The sequence below is a fragment of the Carica papaya genome, chromosome 6 (genome assembly GCF_054855325.1).
Source record: "Carica papaya isolate Zhongbai chromosome 6, ASM5485532v1, whole genome shotgun sequence".
In the NCBI taxonomy this organism is placed as follows: domain Eukaryota; kingdom Viridiplantae; phylum Streptophyta; class Magnoliopsida; order Brassicales; family Caricaceae; genus Carica; species Carica papaya.
The window spans coordinates 14,781,127-14,798,212 of record NC_142314.1 but is presented as its reverse complement, the minus strand read 5'-3'; positions in this window follow the sequence as shown (position 1 = coordinate 14,798,212).

Here is a 17,086-nt window from a genome sequence, read left to right as displayed (position 1 = left end):
AAATAGAAATAAAAATTGCATTCACAGGTGCAAACAAGTCTTTTACCTTTATGGGCTCACTACAATCACAAGCAAAATATCCCTTATTGCCACAGTTATAGCACTTCACCTTTATTATATTTTTATTCTTGAATTTCTTTTCTCTCGATTGTGAAATTTTCTTTGTTTGTTGGTTTTGGAACCCCACTTTTCATTTTGTTACAATCTATCATAGAACTTGCAATTTTGTCCCCCAACACCTTATGAGCTAGAACCAGTTATGTACACATCAGTACTTGATTTATTGGCCTCAATTTGATCCTCTTTTAGCTCTAAGTGTCTCTGGGATCTTTAAGATATCTAATACCTTCATTATGAGTTTGATGGATCTTCATATGTTCCCAACTTTGGGGCAATGAATGAATCACAGCTTAGACTTGTTGTTTACCAATACGAACATGACCAGCATCTTTCAACTTATGTATCATGTTTCACATTTCTCTTATATGTTCTTTTATTCTATGATTGAGACATTTCTTATAAGTGTCAAACTTGATGGTAAGTAACTAAAGTTTGGTTAAAGACGTATAACTAAACCTTTGAGTTAATGCGGAGCATATGTCTTTAGTTAGGTCATATTTCATGAACTCTCTCATGATGTCATCTTCCATAATACACAGTAACGTAATGCGAGTGAGAGAGTTCTTTTTCTTCTAAGTCTTAAAAGATATACAGTATCTCCGATGTTGTGCCGTATTTTCCTTTTTTGGGTTCATCCATAAATTCATTCAAAGCTTCCAAAGCCTCTTGCTCTTCAAACGCATATTGAATTTTCATACTCCATATCTCATAATTGTCGCTACTCAAATTTTCTCCATTATTGAGTTCGACAATAATATTTTTTTTATGCATATGTTATTTCTCTATACATATAAATATTATGCACATTAATCAATGTCTAACAACATATATGTACATCCTTAACATATATTAATTATTCTAATAATAATATCATGTTAGACATCGAATCAAAACGTCATTATATTTCCAATCATCATCTAAAATTCTAATATTTGATTATTAGTAGTATAATTAATCATATAAGATACTACTTTAGGTTACTAAAACCTTTTATTTTTATGGAAATTCATACATGTGAAATAAAAAATTCATACCATGATATGATATATATATATATACATAAATAAATATTAAAAATATGAACAACATTTTATTAAGAAGAATAAAGTAAATAATTTATAAATAGTTCATAAAAAGAAATAAATAACAACATAAAATACTAATCTTCTTCTAATCATATGTTTAGGAAAAGATTTTCAAAGCTTATTTTTAAGTTCATCCTTAAGAAAATTTGTGTTTGTTTCAGATAAAAGAGCACTAACAATTTTATGATGTTCTTTTCGTGTGGCCACCCCTATTTAAGCATTGGTTGTCTTTTTAGCGCCCCAATTTCCTCAATAAATTTGTTAATTGTGGATTTATATGCTTGTTTTTTGTCCCAAAAAAGCTCAAGAAAGCCTCAATGACAAGGTATATGAAGCTTTCCTTAAAAGCATCATACTTTTTTTCATTTTTTAAAAGACTTCATTTTCATACTATTTTTTCAATCTTTAGATTGATTTTAATGATGGATGCCAAATCCACCAAACATAATATATATATTTTACAATAATACTGAATTATAGTAGTGGCAAAACAAGGTCGATTCCATAGGGAATAGAGGATTACTTTTCTTTTTTTTGTGACTAGTTTAAACAGAACTAAAACATGGGGTTTTTTTCTTCTTTTGAATAAACAGAACTAGAACATGGGTTTTTTTTTTCTCCTTTTGAATAGAATAGGTAACAATAAATATTTCATCTAAATATATCTACACTTAAAAAAAATTGAATCGTTGGGGACAGTTGTAGACAAATCAATTATGTCAACATTCCTAATCAATGAAATAGCTACGCTCCAATCATGCAATTGATCACCAATGCAAAAATTAATTTTATTTAAACCAATCTTTCCTTAATTGTAAACCAGTCAAAAGATCTTCACTAACTGGTTCCCATGAATTAAATAATCCCGAGAATGTCCCTAGAATTTAATTTGTCAATAGCCTTAAAAACTAGAAGAACCTTATTCAAATTATCAGATTCATCTACGTGAACTGGTCAACCAGATTGCCTATCCCCTTAGTTCAAAACTAATCGCCACTAAATATCGCTTCGGCTTAAGCAATTACAGATTTGAGATACCTCGGATGGTTGAATCCTACTGTGTTACGCATCACACATGCCCTATTTAAATAGTTAGCAATAATAAGTATGTATAAACACTAAGAAATAAACAAATACTTGCATTCAAATAAAATTAAAATCAACTCAATTCGATCTTACAATATATATTAGAGTTTCATTAAATTAATTAACTAGGAAAATAAAAAAGTGTCTAGCCACTCATGATGAGTTTACAGCATAAAGTTTCTTTTGAATAATGCAAAGAGGACGCATAATAATGCAAAAAATTTAAAGGTGTTGCAGGGTGCAGCATGAGGAAGAAGATACTCCCTATTTTCTACCAGCAGCTTCTTTTATAACCAAAAAGATTAGGATTTCCTTTTGGAATTCCTTCAAATGGTTTCAAAACTTAACTTACTTTCCAACATCATCTTTCCCTTGATTTTTGGTTTTCAATCCTGATTGTAGCTAGATTCTTTCTTTTAAATCTCAATAGCACACTTTTTTTTCAAATCAGCAGCTGTATGTGACTTAAGCCTTGGCAAAAGCTTATTTGAGTGTGAATTGTGCCTCCTTTTTGCTACCTTGGTGTTACCTATGCCAAAGAGTTAATTGCATTTCTTTTTATTGAGATGTAAGTCTTGGCTGAGACTTACTTAAGTGAACCCAAGAGTTGTAATCTCGTTGATATCTTAGCCTTGTTTGAGGTCTGAGTGTAGGGGAACCAAGGCCAGTTGCTGCTTGCTAGGCCTAAGCCTTAGGAAAAACTTATTCATCGTCTGACAGCTTCTTCACACGTTATATCCCTTTTATGTTGTTTTCCCTGATTTTGCTCCCATCTTTTGTCATGCATCAAAATAAATGGAATAATTCAAATCATATAACAATTATTCTAGTTACGCACCAAAAAATAGGCAATGAACATGATATTTTTACGCACCATTAAACTCTCCCACACTTATCTTGTGTTTGCCTTCAAGCACTTCATAATATAAATCACCAATTCCCCACCCTTCACTTCTAACCCAACTATTCCCATCAATTTCATCACAACTCGATCTGTTACCTCTCAATTTTTTAAATTGGAAGAACAATCATCAACTAGGAGTTCATAGAATAAATTTTCATACAACCACACAAATCATAAACCATTTTAACCAATATCAAGATACGACATAAGAGTTTTGTAAAATTTTTCCATAAAAGTTTTTTTTTCATCGAGAGAAACAACCAATACCCAATAGAAAAGCCACCAAACCTATCAAGATATAAGGATTTCATGTAATTAGTTCATGATAAAAATAATAAATTTATTTGTGGCTAACTTGAGCACTTTTGTTTACTTAAATTGTCACCACCTTTTGACGCAAGGATAAATATTTATGATGAATGCACCCAATTACTCAGCTGGACACAACTTCAAGTGGCTACTAATGCTACTTATGGTCATTCGACTTGAATTGTCACCAACCTTTTTAATGTGATGGCAAACATTTGTGAGGAATGCACACAGTTACTCAGTTAGTCACAGATTCAGGTGACTAGAGGAGTAGATTATTTGTGCTTTTTTTTCTCTTTTTATTTCTGCTTTCTATTTTTTTTAAGTCCTAGACATGAACCATATAATTCTAAACATACAAATCCAGATAGGTTGTAGTGGAGTTCTTCCTAAGCATTGACATTTACTCAAAAGTAAATCAACTTTTGTTGATGCCAATCTCTAAATAAGTCATGTTTAGGATACACGATTAAAAACTATTATTTTTAATATGAAAGGATGAAAGATAAGTTATAATTCCAATAAAATGGTTTTAATTTGCAATTCAAATTTTAAAATATCATATTTGAGTTGTTTTTAAAATTACTAAAATAATTATAAAGAAGGTGGCGGTAAAAATTACTAAAAATGTATGTGTATGTGATTTGGGCATGATTGAGGATATGGGCCAGTGAGTATTTAAAATAAAGAAAAAAAACTAAAGGTGCACCATGTACCTAAACTCCCCAACACTTAAATGACACATTGTCCCCAATGTGATGCAAGGTGTGCACTAAATAATTGAGAAAATAAACAAAAGGAATAAATAACAAAAAATTTTTTAAAAAAAGATGACATAATATTCCCCTAAATGCTCATTCGGTGCGGGGCTTGTTGGTAGTTGCCTTGTTTGGGTGAGTAACTGGGTTAGTGCATCAACCGTTTCATTTAATTCTCGTGTCACTTACTAGAAGAGGTTCATACGGTCATCCAACTAGTGGAATTGCATGTGGACGAAGTCGATGAATTCTATTAGTTCACATTGTGAAGGATTGGGGATTGGAGGATCTTGTTGTTTCTTTTTTTGCTGGATATGCGCTGGTCTCTTAGGATAGGTGGTCCAGTATGTGCAAAGTAAGGGGTGCAATCTTTGAGCAGAAGCAAACCCATCGCATCCAAAGATCCTAAGTCCAAGGGTGTCTGTGGGCATGCGACATGCAGGTCATTGTTATGTGGTCAAAGTCGGTGAGGCTGACAATAAATAAGCTGATGACGGATCCTAAGATCAATGGTCGTTGGAAGGTGATGACATTAGAAAACTGTGTGATCATCCAGAAGCCTAGGTTTACCTGTCCCTTATGCATTATCCACCATAAAAATACAAACTCTGTTTTGGATAAGGTTACTTAGTGCATCCTTGAGCTTAAAAAAGGAGTGGACCGAAAATATTTTTATGTACTTCATGCTCGATGCTCGTAAGTAGAGGTCTTTAGATTTACTGGGGTTGTAACTGCTAGGGGGTTATCACAGAGTCTTTATAGACAGAGACTGGGTTGAAATACTTACTGAAATAACAAAATGAGTGCTCAAGGAAAGGATAAGAAAATCCCACGACATTTAAGAATTAAGTGAGCAAAAAATTGAATCATTCACCCATCAACTGAAAAGAAACTACTTTTTGTGTCTTTATAGCGAAATTGGTCCATCTGTAAAGTTTAAAAGCTTAGTAGAATTCACAGACTAATTCCACATATGTTGGTAGAGTGTTCTTAAAGTAGGAAGCCCATGTTGCTGATTATTTGCAAAATTTTCTCTTTGATGCTGAGGGTTTCTAACGTAAGGGGACGACAACACTTACCTAGCACTATAGAGAGTTTAGAGACTTACCCATTGTAACAACCTAGAATTTGAAAGGAAATAAATTATAAATTAATTGAGAAAGGGAAATAATAGCGTTAGGGTTTACATTCCTTACATAATAATTCTGAATACCCAATAGGGCTAACTGGCCCTTCTAAAAGAACAACAGAAAATTAAAAAAATAAATAGAAAGTATAGAATTGAACATCCTATTCGCAACTCTTTTATAGATCAGGATCTGAATCTTGGTCATCTTGATCTGAAATGGTTAATAAAATAGTGAGCTATACTATTCCAGTAAGAATATCACGCTACTGACTGATACAGAAATAAAAGTTGGTAAAAATCATTAAAACCTGTAATGGAGCTCTTAATTTAAGTAAATTTCTTTATCATAAATAAAATCATTTATTGTACACTTACCGTAGCGAATTTTTAAAACTAACCTATAGAGGCAATAACACGACAATATCATAATCTCATATCTAATTAAGTAAAAATAACAGCTTTGGAATCTGAGGAGGAGCCTGAGTCATTGGCCTAGGTCTCTTGTTCAGCTGAAGAGGTACAGTAGGTGCTGGTCTACAGTGTGAAACCGGGGGCTTGAGGTTCCCTACTGCTTGAGGGAAAATGCGAAGGTTCCTCTCCACTAACTGTGTTTTGGCTAAAACAACCGAGTAAGTACTGAGCTTGAATACATACAACTGCTGTCTAATCTCATAACGGAGACCCACTTGAACTTTCTTTCCTTTCTGCCTTCATCCATCATGATCTCAGAGGAATAATAACCCAACTCTATGAACTTTTGGGTATATTCTGATACAGTCATATCACCCTATACTAGGTGTGCCAACTCCATTTTTTTTCAGATGTCGGAGATGCTCTAGGAGGTACTCTGCATTAACGGTCATCAAGAATTGTTCCCAAGTGACTGGAACGGGTAAGGTGGCCTACTTGAGTTGCCATCAGCGGTTTGCCTCTCCCACAGCATGTAGGTGGGAAGTATGACTCTACATTCAAAAATCATCCCAAGAGTCATGAATACTTTCTCTATCTAAGCTAACCAGTACTCGGCCTCTTTAAAAGATGATCCCCCAACAAAAGCAGATGGGTTTAGTCTTTTATACCTCTCAATATAGTTTGGATCCATCATGGGAGGCACTGGGTCCTGTGGAAGAGGGATTGGATTGTGCTGGGGATGGACCGGATGGCCTTGTAGTGGTACTGAATGACATAGTGGAGGCAACGGATTGTACTGTGGTGGTGTCGAGTGATGCGGTTAGGGTACCGGGCTATATTGTGGTGGTGTCGGGTGGTAGTGTGGTTAGGACACCGGATCATACTATGGTGGTGTTGGATGGTATTATGGACAAGCAGGGTCGTACCAGGGTGGCTCAGGATCCTCCTGCTACAGGGGTGGTTCAACCTGTGGTAACGGGGGAGGGTCAGGTAGCTCCATCCTTTCCTCTTATGCCTGCTAGGCAGCGATGAGTCTCCCTAGCATTTTAAATAATTGGTCAAAATCCTCTTGAAGCGAACCCTCCCAGGCTGCTCGATTTAGTCGGGGTATTCCTCTCCTCATCTATCTGTACCTGCATTTCACAATGAATGGTTGAGTGATAATTCATTCTTTGGTGTTTCCTAGGGTTTTTATGTAAGGAATGGTTTTAAGGAACGCGGCTCTAATACCAACTATAACAACCTAGAACTTGAAAGAAAATAAATTATAAACTAATTACGGAAGCGAAATAATAGCGTTAGGGTTTACATTCAATAGACAATAATTCTAAATATCCAATAGGGCTACGGGAATGACCATTCTAAAAGAATAACATGAAATTAAATAAATAAATAGAAAGTAAACAATTGAACATTCTATTTGTAACCCTCTTGTGGATCGGGATCTGGATCTTGGTCCTCTTGATCTGAAATGATTAATGAAAGTATGACCTATACTAACCCAGTAAGAATATCACGCTACTCACCGATACAAAAATAAAGATTGGTAAAAATCATGAAAATCACTAATTAAGCTCTTAATTTAAGTAAATTTATTTATCATAAATAAAAATCATTTATTGTACACTTACCGTAGCGAAATTTCCAAACCTAATCTATAGAGGCAATAACACGACAATATCATAATCTCATATCCAATTAAGTGAGAATAACAACTTTCATTTTTTATCTGTCTATTAGTATTCGTGGGGGTCCATAGGGATGTACCTACTACGCGTGAACCCTTATTTAACATTTTAAAGTAACGAATCGTCCTCATACCCCGTCCAGTATGAGGGTAAAACGGGTCGTCCCCATACCCCTCCGGTATAAGCGCCAAAATACCAATTCTCGATACTGTATCCGGTATGAGGCAATGTTCACAGTAGGATTCCCTATGCATTAGGTCCGTCTACCATCTCCCAAGATATCCAGTAAGGCTACCATTCATTCAGTCATTTAATCAAACAATTTTTCGTTTACATTTAATTTCTAATTTCACAATTTAATTGTAGATCACACAAAATATAAGCAATACATGCATCAAGGAAAACACAACTGAATCATCATACCAACTCTAGTGTAATATTATGTATTTGAAATAGTAAAATCAATCAAACAAGATCAATAGTGAATAATAACCGATTCCGCCTCCATTAGTAACCTGTGATTAATTATCGTGATTTCTAAATTATGCAAAATACCGTATTATTTATAATTAAACTTCAATTCCATAACAAGAAATAGAGTAATGGATTCTTACCTGAATCAGTGTCCAAATGCTAAACTTTCAGTCGTGCCTACTAGTAGTCCTCGGGTTCCCTGAATTTTTCTTCGAACATTAACACATGCTCCAAGTACCTAGAAATACCTCAAAAAATGCAAAATCGGTGTTAGAAACTTTTTCCGACTAATTTTGGGATTCCAACACAACGGCACCGCCGTGCTCCTGCGACAGTGCCACTACCCGTGGTGGCAGTATGTCTTGGCTTGGTCATTTTTGGCCAATTTTAGTCGATTTCGACCGATTTTGTTCTCATTCCAACAGCACAATTTTTCGCTGCAGCGGCTCTGCCAGCTCACCTTCGTGGTTGGGTATTTTTCCTCAGTCAACCTTTTTAGATGTCAGAGATGGCTCCGGCACGGTGCCGGGCAGCGGTCAACTCCCTTTCCGACGACTGGTTCTTCTTCTCCAGCGAGGGGGACTGACGGCTAGAGTTAGGGTTCGGTGTGAAGTGAAGTATTTATATCCGTCCCCTTTTAATCTGGACCGTCCATCGCATTTGATTTGTATCGTCCGATCGCGTTTAAATAGGAAGTGAATCTGAACCGTTCATCGTGATTTGATCTTGATCATACGATCGCATTTAAAGAGGGAATAAATCTGGACAGTTCATCATGTTTAATCACGACCGTCCGATCGCACCTGAGGAGGGAACAGATCTAAATCGTCCACATTTGCAAGAACAAATTCAGACAGTCCGATCGCAGGCACGCAGATTGTCAGTGTGGTCTTCTGCGTGGCACCGCGTCAGCATGCTTTACCATATGGCGCGCTCCAGTTCGTCGGAGCTGATGACTGGGTGGTCCTACATAGTCTATTTTTTTAAAATTACGTTTTAACTCTCAGTTTCTGATTTTTCTTTCAAAAACATCCTTAAAACCCAAATTTTCACCCTTTTTTTCAAAAATTATTTTCAATTTCATCATCCACCTATTTTTTTTAATTTTTTACATTAAATAAAAATTCATAAATTTAAAAATTATATTTTATACATTAATTTTAAATATTAAAAAATTAATTCTGGGTATTACACCCATACCTCTTTTTCTTTGAGTCTTCGTGGAAAGTGAGGTAGCCACTCAGTTCAGACTCATTGAGTGGAAGCACGTGTCTATATTTTTGAATTCGCACTCTTTTTTGGGCAGTCTCGACGTCATCGGTGGTGGCTTTCTGTGAATGGAGTTATTGCAATTCTTGTTGTTTAATGATGTGACTAGATCCAACTTTTTGGGCATCTGGCCCCTTTGGTGGGGAGTTAGGGATGTCGATGATGGGATTATGTCGTGGATGGTCGCTCGCTATGGAGTTGCTCGTAGAAGGAGTTGGTTTTATATGTGCATGCTAGACTAGTGGATCTGGTGTACTATGTGTTGCTCTCTTTGCTGCTTTCTATGCTGCTCACTCGGCATCCTTCGCGATGAAATAGGGCCTAAGGTCATAAGTCTTGTGGGTTGATTTCTTTTTCCTCATGGTTCTTTTGTTTAGGGTTGTTAGTGGTTAGGAGTTGGAATTTGGGGGTTGAAGATAAGAGAAGATGCAAAAAGGTTATAGTAAGATTTTAAGGTTTTGAATTTTAAAATGGACACCAAGTATCGTATGCTTCGACCAAGGCGTAAGTGAAAGTTTTCCTTTTTTTTTCTGCCTCGGTCAAGGCTTGGGTAGGACCCTCTTCTAGAAAATAAGCCTCGGGCAAGGTTAATGCGATTGATCGACTTTTGTACCCCAACTGGTCTAACTCGGTAGCCTTTGGTAAGGTTTATGCAAGATCTTGACTGAGATTCGATTTTTATTACCCTAGGTCAAGGATATGCGGTCCATTGAGGCCAAAACACATGGGTGACCACCAAAATGTTGCCTAGGCATCATTATTTTAATAACCTTTGGACAAGGGTCAGCATATCCGCACTAGCCTTGGGTAAGGGTATTCTCCTTTTCGTAATTTCAGTTGGGTTTCACATGATCCTTTGAGAGCTTAGCAATCTTGTGTAGGTCATTTAATGGTCTGGAACAAGGAAGAAAAACATAAGTTAAAGTGGTATTAATAGCTTATAAAAATGAACAATAAAAAAGGAAATAGAAGGAACGAAAAAACCAAATGGGTTGCCTCCCATTAAGTGCCCTTGTTTATTGCCTTAGGCTGGATATAGTATGTGGGTTGTTAGTCATTATTTGTAGAATTCTCAAGGATAATTTCTTCAACTTTCTGCTAAATGAATCCATCATAAAATGGTTTGAGTCAGTGCATGTTTACTTTGAATATCTTGTACGTATCGAAGCTCTTCATTTCAACAACTCCGTGGGGGTAGATGGTTGTGATAATAAAAGGCCCTAACCACCTGGAACACAATTTGCCTTAGAATAGTTTCAAATGGGAGTCATATAGAATAATCTTCTTAACTACAGAAAATTGCTTCCTTGAAACCATTTAATCGTGAAAAATTTTGTTTTTTCCTTATAGATTCCCACATTTTCATAAGCTTCATTTCTTATTTTTTTCAATTCCTATAGTTGTAGCTTCTTTTATTCTCTGGCTTCTTTCATCTTTATATTGTAGCTCTTGATCGCCTAATACGATATATGTTCTAACTCCATAAGAATGTAGCAAATCTTGCTGAAAACTAGTCGATACAACAACATTATAATGGGAGTCTTATAAGCTGTACTGTAAACCCACAAATCATCTAGCCGTGAACTCCAATCCTTTCAGTTTAGATTGACTGTCTTCACCAGTATGGATTTCACTTCTTTGTTAGAAATTTTTGCTTAACCATTGGTCTATGGATGATAAGCAATAGAAATATGGTCAATAACATGATATCTTTTGAAGAGTGTCGCAACAACTTGCTGACAGAAATGTGTGCCCCTATCACTGATCCTCGCGCAATGTACCCCTAACTGTATAAAGATATGGTATTTGATGAATTCAACAACAACCTTTGCATCATCTGTTCAGATTTCCTTACTTTTCACCCACTTCAAGATATAGTCTACAACCAACCAAATGTATGAGTTTCCAAAACAAGAGGGCAAGGGTCCCATGAAGTCGATTCCCCATACATCAAAAATTTCACATACAAAAATGGGTGTCAAAGGCATTTAGTCCCTATGGTTTATAGTTCATGTCCTTTGGTAATCCTCGCAAGTCGCGAAAAAAAAAGACCAAAACAGATCGCATTTAAACACACTTTAGGTTGTGCGCTTGGGACTGAAATGTCCTATGCAAGCGTGTGAATGACAAAAACTCAAGATGGAAGGGGCTTCCACTTCAGGGACATATCAGCAGAAGATCTAATCAATGCAATGTTTGCATAAATACGGATCATCCCATACATACTGTCGGCCTTCTCTTCTTATTTTGTCTTTTTGTGACTTGGACAATTCAATCAAAAATGTATTTGTGACCAAGAAGTTGACAATATCTACGTACCATGGTGTGATTTATTGTGCTGAAAAGAGATGCTCATATGGGAATTCATCTTTCAGAGGAAGACGACTGAGATGATCACCAACCAAGTTTTCCATGCCTCTTTTATCCCTTATTTCTAAGTCAATTTTCTTACAGCAGCAGAATCCACTGCATCAGTATTGGTTTGATATTTTTCTTCTTTAGTAAATACTTTAATGTATGTGATCAAAGAACACAATAACCTTGGTTCCTAACAAATAGAGGTGGAATTTTTCTGGTATAAACACAATAACTAGTAGCTCTATTTTAGTGGTGGAGTAATTCACCTAAGCACTATCCAAAGTCTTGGAAGCATAATAGATGACATATGGAAACTTTATCATCTGTTGTCTTAGAACTGCACCTATGGCTTGATTACTAGCATCTCACATGATTTCAAACAGTATGTCCTAAATTGGTGGCTGCATGATAGGTGTTATGATCAACTTCTCCTTTAACGTGTCAAATGCATTTCTACAAGGTTCATCAAACTTAAAATTGGCCTCCTTTTGCAACAGTTTACATCGAGGTTGGGTGATTTTTAAAAAATCCTTTATAATCTCTTATAAAAGTCGACATGTCCAAGGAATGAATAAATCTCACTCATGCTTTTGGGATATGGCAGGGACTTGATCACATATACCTTTGCTTTGTCTACTTCTATGTCTTTCGAAGACATTATGTGACCCAAGATCAGTCTTTGATCAACCATGAAGTGGCACTTCTCATAATTCAGGACAACGTTAGTTTTAAGGCATCTTTTTAGCACTTTAGGGAGGTTGTCCAGACATTCATCCAATAGGTTTCCATAAACTGTTAAAGTGTTCATGAAGACCTCAATACTCTATTCTACAAAATCAAAAAAAATGTTGACCATACACCTCTAAAAAGTGGTTGGGACGTTGTAAAGTCTGAAAGGCATCATTCTATAGATAAAGGTGCCAAAGGGCAGGTGAATATGGTATTTTGTTGGTCTTCTAGAGCAACTAAAATATATTAAAATCCTAAATACCCATCCAGGCAGCAATAGTGTATTCTTTTCGCGTGGAAGCATTCAGCTTCCTGTAAATGTAAACCCTCCATTCGTTCTGTATTTTTGTTGAAACTTTCTCACCATCCTAGTTTTTAATCAATATTATTTCAGTCTTTTTTAACACTACCTACATTGGGCTCACCAATTTTCTATTTGAGATGGGGTAAATCACTCCAATGTCAGTAACTTGAGGATTTCTGTCTTCATCACATCCATCGTAGGCGAGTTTAGATGTTTCTATGTTTGTCTGCTAGGTTTGTTAGCTTTCTCTAACAGTATTCAGTGCATACATGTGGAGGATGATATTCCCTTGATGTCGGCAATGGTCCATCTAATTGCCTCTTTGCATTCGTGGAATACCCTTGTAAGTTTCTCTTCCTCTGTCTTATTCAGCTTGTTGGAGGTTATGATGGGAAGTGTTTCCTCTTCTCCTAAGAAGACATACTTTAAGTGTCCTATTAGTGGCTTCACTTCCAATTTAGGGGCCTGTAAAATAGAAGGCAAAATCTTGATGTGAGAAATAGGAATATTAAATTATAAAAAGTTACTTTTGAGTCATTTTTATGAATCCAGTTAAAACATAGCTTCTTGTAACTTCCAATCAGCCATATAGTCTTCTTACAAGTCCTCCAAATCATTAGTGTATAATGCATTACTGAGCATTATGTTCATTTCACCTCCAAAATACAAAACGAAATGTTTCTACTGTAAGGAATCCAGGATATCAACACAATATATATAGGATAGGTCGATGGAACACTTCATGACATCATAGACATTGGACTTAACCACTTCTCCATCGAACTCCATGGTGGGGTACTGTCCTATACATCAATTTTGGTTTTACTAGGACTGAAAAACGGTCTTTCCAATAAAAGGTAAGATGAGTTTAGAGACTTGTCATCCTTCATGTCTAGCATATAGAAATCAACTGGAAAGATAAGATTGTCTACTTACACTAATGCATCTTCCAGCACTCCCTCATGATAAACAATAGATCTGTCAGTTAACTGGATAATGACTCCTATTTCCTTCAAATGTCCAGTTTTCAGTTTAGAATAAATCGATGATGGCATCATGTTGATTGAGGCTCCAAGGTGGCACAGGTTTTCCTCATGCCTAAAGCACAAATTTTACTTAAAATGGCAAACATGCCTTAGTCCTTGCAATTAAGAAGTCCTCTATATAATAGTCGACATATTCTCCCCTATACTTACTCTCTCATTGCAGCTCAACTTCTTCTTATATGTGCACAATTCCTTCAAGAATTTGACGTAATGAGGTATTTGCTTAATTGCATCAAGAAAGAGACGATTCATTTCTACGTTGTAAAAAATTTCTAAAATCTCTCGATCCTCATTTTCTTTCTTTACTTGGCAAACCTTTCAAGGAACGGCGGCTTCACTATGAATGGCTCAGGTTGACCAGAATTTTGTACTGCTTCGTGGCTATTTTCTTTGTAAGCCAGGTTGGAAGCCTTGGCTAAGGTTTCTGATTCAACCTCCCTTCGTGAGACTTGCCAAAGGCTTAGTTAACGAGAGATGCCTTGCAGCTCCTTGTCATTCTTTAACGAGATCACACTCAAGTTAGGCCTCAGATTCACTTCGATCTGATAAGATAATTTATCTTGAGACTCCAATCTGCTTATAGATGTTATGAGCTAGCTCATCTAGGTTTCCAAGTTTTAGATATTGGCCCTCATTTTCTGTTGAAATTATTGCGTGTTAGTTGTATGTGATAAGATAATTTAGGGGTAGCCGCTTGCAGCCAGGGCTGTATGTGTTTAAGTAGGGATCATATCTCCTTTTTTATTTATTCTAGAATCCTCCCACGATGTTGACATGCTATATGTCATCTTTTTGAAGTGTTGGACACATATCTGTAAGCTGCCCTATATATATAGATATCCCACATAACCTCGCTCATGGTCCATTTTCTATAACCATGTTTTGCACTAGATGTGTTAGCGTAGAAATTCGAGACTCAAGGAAAGAAATACTTACGTCATTCACTCTCCTTTGAGTGTCTCAAAGAGGTATGAATTGTTGTGCAATTACTGCCATAATTTATATTAATTCTCTTGCTTCTCGAGGAGCCTTGTTCACTATCGCGCCTCTGTTAGCTGCATCCAACATTCTTCTTTCTGTAAGGATTAGTCATTCATAGAAATATTGGATCAATGATTGCTCGGACATGTCACGCTGCAAGCAACTAGTGCATAACTTTGAACCTTTCTTAGTAGTCATAATAGAGGCTTTCAGTGTCATTCTGTTTAAGTTTATAAATTTTTTTTTTATCTTGGCAGTTAAGAAAGAAGGGAAGAATCTGTTTTAGGAACGATGGGACCATCTCTCCCGAAGTTTTAATGGAACTAGGAGTTAGGTAAAATAACCAATCTTTGACCGGGTCGTCCAATGAGAATGGGAATGCTCTCAGCTTGATTTACTTTTCGAAAACTCCCTATGGTTTCATACTGGAGCACACCACATCAAGTTTCTTAAGATGTTTATGTGGATTCTCATTCTCTAGTTCTCTGAACTTAGGTAATAAACGGATTAGACCTAACTTCAACTCGAAGGGCACATCTAAGTACAAATAATGCGAAGGGGCTATTAGTTCGTAGCTGGAGCAGCCAACTCCCTCAGAGTACGTTCCTGTGCCATCGAGTCTGATGCTATTTCGACTTATAAAGTCTCACTGTCTTCTTTAGTTCTTGCATCCTGTGGATGCGTCTGTTTTCTCAGTTTAGTTTGTTTTCTCAAACTTTTGGCTATCTTTTCTATCTCTAGGTCATAGAGCAGAGGTTCCTCACGATTATACCTGATCATAAAAGAAAGAAAAATAATTAGTTACTCAATCCCTAGCAACGACACCAAAATTTGATAGGTGCTAAATCCACCAAAAATAAATTCCTATTTTTCAATAATACTAAATTGTAGTAGTGGCAAAACAAGGTTAATTCCACAGAGAATCGAGGATTTCTTTTTTCCTTTTATGATTGGTTTGAATAGAATTAAAACAAATGGGTTTTATTCTTTTGAATGGAATAGATAACAAGAAGTATTTAATCAAAATAGATCTAGACTTAAAGAAATAGAATAGTTGGGAACAATTGTTGACTAATCAATTATGTGAGCATTCCCAGTCAATGAAATAGCTACGCTCCAATCATATAATTGATCACTAATAAAAAAATAAATTTTATTTAAAATATAGCAAATCAATTCTAGTTGTCGAAAACGTTTCGACAACCAATCCTTCCTTAATTGTGAACTAGTCAAGAAACATTCACTGACTGGTTCTCATTTATCAAATAATCCCAAAAACATCCCTAAAATTTAATTTGTCAATGGCCTTCAAAACCAAAAAAACCTAATCAAATTGATATATTCATCTGCATGAACCAATCAATCAGATTGTCTGTTCTCTTAGTTCAAAACTAATCACCACTGGATACCGCTTCAACTCAAATAATTACGGATTTGAGTTACCTCATATGGTTGTATGATGTTGTGTTACATGTCCAATGGGTATTGTTTAAACGATTAGTAACAACAAATATGTATATACACAAAGAAGTCAATAAATACTTATATTCAAATAAAATTAAAATCAATTCAATTCGATCTCATAATACATATTGGAGTTTCACTAAATCAATTAACTACGAAAAAAAAAAAAGTGTTTAGCCACTCATGATGAGTTTAGAGCACAAAAATTATTTTGAATAATGCAAAGAAGAAGAAGAAAAATACAGAAAATTTGTAGATGCTGCAATGTATGACGTGAGGAAGAAGATGTTCCCTCTTTTTCGACAACCTCTTTTATAGCCAAAAGGATTAAGGTTTCCTTTTGGGATTTCTCTCAATGGTTTCTGCACTTAGGTGTGTCTCAAATTCATCTTCTCCTTATTTTTGGTTATCAATCCTGATTGTAACGAGATTCTTTCTTTTAAATATCAAGAATATGCATTTTTTTAAATCAGCAGTTGCACATGACTTAAGCCTTGGCTAAGGCTCGGTCGAGTGTGAATCAGGCCTCCCTGTTGTTGCCTTGGTTGTAGCTGAACCCAAGGGTTAAGTGTACTTCTTCATTTTGTTGAGATGTAAGCCTTGGTCGAGGCTTACTTAAGCGAACCTGCAAGTTGAAATCTCGCTTATTAATACCTTAGCCTTTTCCGAGGCTTGAGTACACGAGAACTAGGGTCTACTACTGCTTGTTAGGCCTAACCCTTGGGCAAGGCTTATTCCTAGTCTGACAATTTCTTCACAAATCCTACCCTTTTTATGCTACTTTCCTTGATTTTGCTCCCATCTTATGTCCTACATCCAAACGAATGGAATAACTTAAGTCGGATAGCAATTATTCTAATTAAGCACTTAAAAATTGACAATGAAGATGATGGTTTTATGCACTATCACTTAACAATATGGTTCATTAAAAGTTTAACTTTAGTTTGTCTTCCAATATCTTTCATATAAGT